This window comes from Oncorhynchus gorbuscha, linkage group LG19, assembly GCF_021184085.1.
Source record: "Oncorhynchus gorbuscha isolate QuinsamMale2020 ecotype Even-year linkage group LG19, OgorEven_v1.0, whole genome shotgun sequence".
Taxonomy (NCBI): domain Eukaryota; kingdom Metazoa; phylum Chordata; class Actinopteri; order Salmoniformes; family Salmonidae; genus Oncorhynchus; species Oncorhynchus gorbuscha.
Genome location: NC_060191.1, coordinates 60,899,354 through 60,905,353, shown reverse-complemented (window position 1 = coordinate 60,905,353; position 6,000 = coordinate 60,899,354). Strand labels below are relative to the sequence as shown.

Below are 6,000 nucleotides of genomic sequence, written 5' to 3'. Positions count from 1 at the left end.
GTATTAAAATGTCATTTCCATTTGCAGTTCAGCCAGGCAGGAACCCATAGAATCATTTGTGTGGTAAGCAGAGGTCTTAGACAGCAGGGGGCTCGACTGTAGATGCTGGGGAGAGTAGGAGAGAGGGAGGGAGAGCAAGTCTTAAGGCCAGTAGTACAGGCCAGCTCTGTTCTGCCTCCCCCTCCATTCACAGTTCCTTTAGAAGTCATAAGTTTGGCTCACACAGCAGGATTAGACAGGTACTTAGTGTGGAAAAGGGGTCACCAGTCACTAACCTGACTAGGACTGGTTAACCCCGTTCCGCTAGCGGAACCCCTCGCCAACAGCAAATGAAATTGCAGGGCGCCAAATTCAATCAACAGAAATCTCATAATTCCATTTTTTAAAACATACTGTAACGGCGTTCGTCTGTTGAATGAAGAGAGTCGGACCAAAATGCAGCGTGTTTGTTACTCATGATATTAAATGAACGAAAACGAAACGATACATGAAATAACTCAATACAAAAACAACAAACGGAACAAGAAACCTATTACAGCCTATCTGGTGAACACTACACAGAGACAGGAACAATCACCCACGAAATACAAAGCGAAACTCAGGCTACCTAAATACGGTTCCCAATCAGAGACAACGAGAATCACCTGACTCTGATTGAGAATCGCCTCAGGCAGCCAAGCCTATACAACACCCCTAATCAGCCGCGATCCCAAATACTACAAACCTCAATACGAAAAACAACATATAAACCCATGTCACACCCTGGCCTAACCAAACATATAACAAAAACACAAAATACAATGACCAAGTCGTGACACATACAAGTATTAGGCACCATTTTAAAGATAAAATTCTTGTTAATCCAACCACAGTGTCCGATTTCAAAAAAGCTTTTCGGCGAAAGCAGAACATATTATTATGTTAGGTCAGCAACTAGTCACAGAAACATACAGCGATTTTCCAAGCAAAGAGAGGAGTGAGACGAGGCCGAGTATAGCCCACAAAGATCTCCGCCACGGCACAACCCAAGGGGGGGCGCCAACCCGGACAGGAAGATCACATCAGTGACTCAACCCACTCAAGTGACACACCCCTCCTAGGGACAGCATCAAAGGGCACCAGTAAGCCAGTGACTCAGGCCCTGTAATAGGGTTAGAGGCAGAGAATCCAAGTGGAAAGAGGGGAGCCGGTCAGGCAGAGACAGCAAGGGCTGTTCGTTGCTCCAGAGCCTTTCCGTTCACCTTCACACTCCTGGGCCAGACTACACTCAATCATATGACCCACTGAAGAGATGAGTCTTCAGTAAAGACTTAAAGGTTGAGACCGAGTTTGCGTCTCTCGCGTGGGTTGGCAGACCTTTCCATAAAAATGGACCTCTATAAGAGAAAGCCCTGCCTCCAGCTGTTCTAAGCCCTGCTTAGAAATTCTAGTGACAATTAGGAGGCCTGCGTCTTGTGACCGTAGCGTACGTGTAGGTATGTACGGCAGGACCAAATCAGAGAGATAGGTAGGAGCAAGCCCATGTAATGCTTTGTAGGTTAGCAGTAAAACCTTGAAATTAGCCTTTGCCTTGACAGGAAGCCAGTGTAGGGAGGCTAGCACTGGAGTAATATGATCAAATGTTTGGTTCTAGTCAGGATTCTAGCAGCCGTATTTAGCACTAACTGTCTCTCTCTCTGATAATACAAATCAATTCAAGGGGCTTTATTGGCATGGGAAACATGTGTTAACATTGCCAAAGCAAGTGAGGTAGATAATATACAAAAGTGAAATAAACAATAAAAAGTAACAGTAAACATTACACATACAGAAGTTTCAAAACAATAAAGACAATACAAATGTCATATTACGTATATTTACAGTGTTGCAACGATGTACAAATGGTTAAGGGTACACAAGGGAAAATAAATCAGCTTAAATATGGTTTGCATTTAAAATGGTGTTTGTTCTTCACTGGTTGCCCTTTTCTCGTGGCAACAGGTCACAAATCTTGCTGCTGTGATGGCACACAGTGGAATTTCACTCAGTAGATATGGGAGTTTATCAAAATTGGATTTGTTTTCGAATTCTTTGTGTAATCTGAGGGAAATATGTGTCTCTAATATGGTCATACATTGGGCATACACTGTCTCTCTCTCTGTGTCTCTCTCTCTCCCTCTCTGTCTCTCTGTCTGTCTCTCTGTCTCTCTCTCTGTCTCTCTCTCTCTGTCTCTCTCTCTCTCTTTCTTTCAGGTTTCACTGTTTGCCCTCTTATTCTCCTTGTCTCTTTCTTTGTTAGTCTCTCATACTCTTTCCTTACCACCAGCACATGCTCTCCTCTTCTCTCCACTGTGTCTCCAGTTATTTCTTAACTTTCCCTCTCCCCTCCCTCCCTCCATCTCTCTCTGTCTGTGTGTCTCAGGGGGTCTACTCAGCTCCAGATGTTTCCCCTCCTTCCCCCAGTTAGCACAGCTCTGAAATCAATCAAGCCTCAGCCAGGGATAGAGGAGACCCAGAATCTCCCGGGAACCCTGCTGTTCCAGGGACAGCCCCTGCTCTGAGGAGTGCCTCACCGTAGGGAGGCTGTGGAGTGGGCATGGCAGGTATTAGCCCACCCAGGACAGAACACAGCAGGCTGAGAGGCATGGAGTGCTACAGAGACCTGTGTCTTACCGGTTAGCAGGCTGTACAGCAGACTCTGTGACATCAGGCTGGCTGATTGTGTAGTGATAGAGGGCGTGTCTGAACTTTGTTTTGGCTAAAATAGTTTGTTAGTTTAAGTTTGTTCGTGTGGAATTGTGGAATGAAACATTTTTGTCTTGGATAATGTTGTTGTGTACAGATGTGTACAGATCTTAATTTGACCCTGCTTCTCACAGCAGGAAAATAATCCTGCAGCAATAGGAAATGTATGTGCTTTGTCATTAATGGACATTTTTGTAGGTGGCGATACAATTTTCATTCAGGTAAATTAAGTTCAGTTGAGTTAATTTGCACAGTTTGGAATACGGTGTGTGTGTGTGTGTGTGTGTGTCTGTGTGTGTGTGTGTGTGTGTGTGTGTGTGTGTGTGTGTGTGTGTGTGTGTGTGTGTGTGTGTGTGTGTGTGTGTGTGTGTGTGCGTGCGTGCGTGCGTGCGTGCGTGCGTGCGTGCGTGCGTGCGTGCGTGCGTGCGTGCGTGCGTGCGTGCGTGCGTGCGTGCGTGCGTGCGTGCGTGCGTGCGTGCGTGCGTGCGTGCGTGCGTGCGTGCGTGCGTGCGTGCGTGCGTGCGTGCGTGCGTGCGTGCGTGCGTGCGTGCGTGCGTGCGTGCGTGCGTGCGTGCGTGCGTGCGTGCCGTTTCACTTCTTGCGTCGAGAAATCCCGTATCCAGGAGCGTAATCATAGCCTCAAGCTCATTAGCATAACGCAACGTTAACTATTCATGAAAATCGCAACTGTGCTGTCAATAAATTTAGAGCGTTTCGCTCTCATTGCGTTCAGAGAGCACACTGGATGCTCTGGCCAATGAGTAGAGTTGATCCGAACATTCTGACTTCACAACGGCAGCCAAGCACCCAAGCTAAATGGCTAACATTAGCTAGCTCGCTAGCTACTTCCAAACACAAATGAGAGAACACCCCACTCTGACCATTTTACTCACCCTAGCAGAGCTGGTAAGGCAGTTTTCATGTTATCCAGAGCATTAGTGACTGAAACTGTGCTGCTGTCAACAATTGAATTACTGTACCCTTTTTGGCCGACGTTTACTGACATCGGCCATATTCAACGGGTGTTGAAGGTTCGTAAATTAATCTGTTATTCTACACTCTGGCACACTCAGATGAGTATTTTGTTAAGACATGTATCTTGCTAGCTAGCTAGCTAAACAATGAACCATAATCCCAACTCATGATGTTACTCCCCTGCATGAATCTGCAGGTAGCTAACCAACCAGGTTCAATGTTAGCTAACTAAAAATAGGCTATAACTAGTCAAGCAAATGGCTCTGAGATAAGAATAATAAGATCATACACATAATATTAGCTAACGAGCCAGCCAGCTAACGTTTGCTAGCTAACAGTACACTTTAACTTGAAATGAAACCACTTCCTGTCAAAATTGGAGACATGTAATATCTGAAAATGTAGCAAGCTATACTATCTTACCCATATACATCATGGATGGACGCGTCTCCTGTCGGGTGCCATGGTAGCCCTTAATTTGAAGATGACACAGGCTTTTTCTCCATCTTCTTAGCTACTGTATCATACTCAAATTCCACTAATTTCAAAACTCAACATACACGTAATGTTAGCTAGCGAGCCAGCCAGCTAACGTTAGCTAGCTAATAGTACACTTTAACTTGACATTAGGCTTATGCTGTTTTACTACAAGATGCATTTTTAAAAAGTATGCGTTAGACAGGATAACCTAGACATACTGACCAGCTCAAATAGGCAGACGTGTGCTATATGGCAGACCAATCCAAACTCATCTCTCTGCATGTCCAGCCCACTCTTTATCTCAGCCGATAGCGAGACTTTTTCTGTGGCTAAACCAACTCGGCTCGTAATTTAACAATTGTATTCATATTTGCAGATGGCATACAAGATCGTTATTAAGGCACATGAAATTCACATGTTCGAGAAGGAATTTCTGCCAAAAAACGCATTTTGATAAAAAATTTAAAGTTTACGTTCAAACGGCTCTCCTAGTGACCCGCCACATACGCCAAGATTCCTGAAACGAGTCGCATATTAGCTAAAGTAACGTCATAGTCAACATAGCTAAAATAACTATTAGTAACATGTTAGTAAACCCACTACAATCATGCAGTAACGTTACAGTGTATAGTCAGGTAGCAGTTTAACAGTTACACCGGCGGGCCCCAGTGACAATAAATTAGTAATACTAAAAGTTTACCTTGACTTGGAAGAGTTCCAGTGTTGTGTTGGATAGTCATAGCCAGCTAGCTAACATAGCATCCCTCTGTTTAAGCAGGGTGTTTGAGTAGGCTTAACTAGCTTGCTGTTACGCTCGTCATTGGAAGGAGTAGACCAAGGTGCAGCGTGGTAGGCGTGCATCTTTCTTTTATCGATGACACCAAAAAAAATACAAAATACAAAACAAAATGCACAGTTCTGTAGGGCTGGAAAGCAACAGCACAAAAACAAGATCACATCAACTACAGGTGGAAAAAAGGCTGCCTAAGTATGATCCCCAATCAGAGACAACGATAGACAGCTGCCTCTGATTGGGAACCATACCCGGCCAACAAAGAAATAGAAAACATAGATTGCTCACCCTAGTCACACCCTGACCTAACCAAATAGACAATTAAAATGATCTCTAAGGTCAGGGTCGTGACACTTGCTGCACTTTCTCGCTAAGTAAGTGAAACTGAAACTGAAAAAAATGACAATCTCTATCTCTCTCTTGCCTCTCCTTCATTTTAAAGAAATTCAAATTTGTTCATAACTGTTCAACAGTTATATTCAGTTATGTTCAACAGTTATGTTCAACTGTTCATAACTGTTCTTTCTCTCTCTTTAAGTTAACTACTTGCTGCAGTTTATGCACTGCTGTGTTAGCTAGCTGTATCTTGTGCTTTTAGTACTAGATTCATTATTTGATCATTTGATTGGGTGAACAACATGTAAGTTCATGCTGCAAGAGCTCTGATAGGTTGGAGGACGTCCTCCAGAAGTTTTTATAATTACTGTGTAAGTCTATGCAAGGGGTGAGAACCATAAGCCTCCTAGGTTGTGTATTGAAGTCGAATATACCCAGAGGAGGACAGAAGCTAGCTGTCCTCCGGCTACACCATGGTGCTACTCAACAGAGAACTGTTGAGGCTACTGTAGACCTTCATTGCAAAATAGTGTGTTTTAATAAATGATTTGGTGACGTGAATTTATTTAGTATAGTTTTATCTAAAAAGGACAACTTTTAAAAAAATGTTTTACAATTTTTATTTTTACATGAAATTCACAAAGGATTTCTCGCCTTCCTCCTCTGAGGAGTCTCCACTGGTGTGTGTGTGT

General features: G+C 43.8%; 1 protein-coding gene across 1 annotated transcript in view; it reads left to right on the top strand.

Moving 5' to 3' along the window:
- The window catches only part of LOC124006326 (calsyntenin-2-like), a 521,555-nt gene that overhangs the window by 498,641 nt on the left and 16,914 nt on the right, over window positions 1–6,000 (top strand). The gene's annotated exons all lie outside the window — the stretch shown is intronic.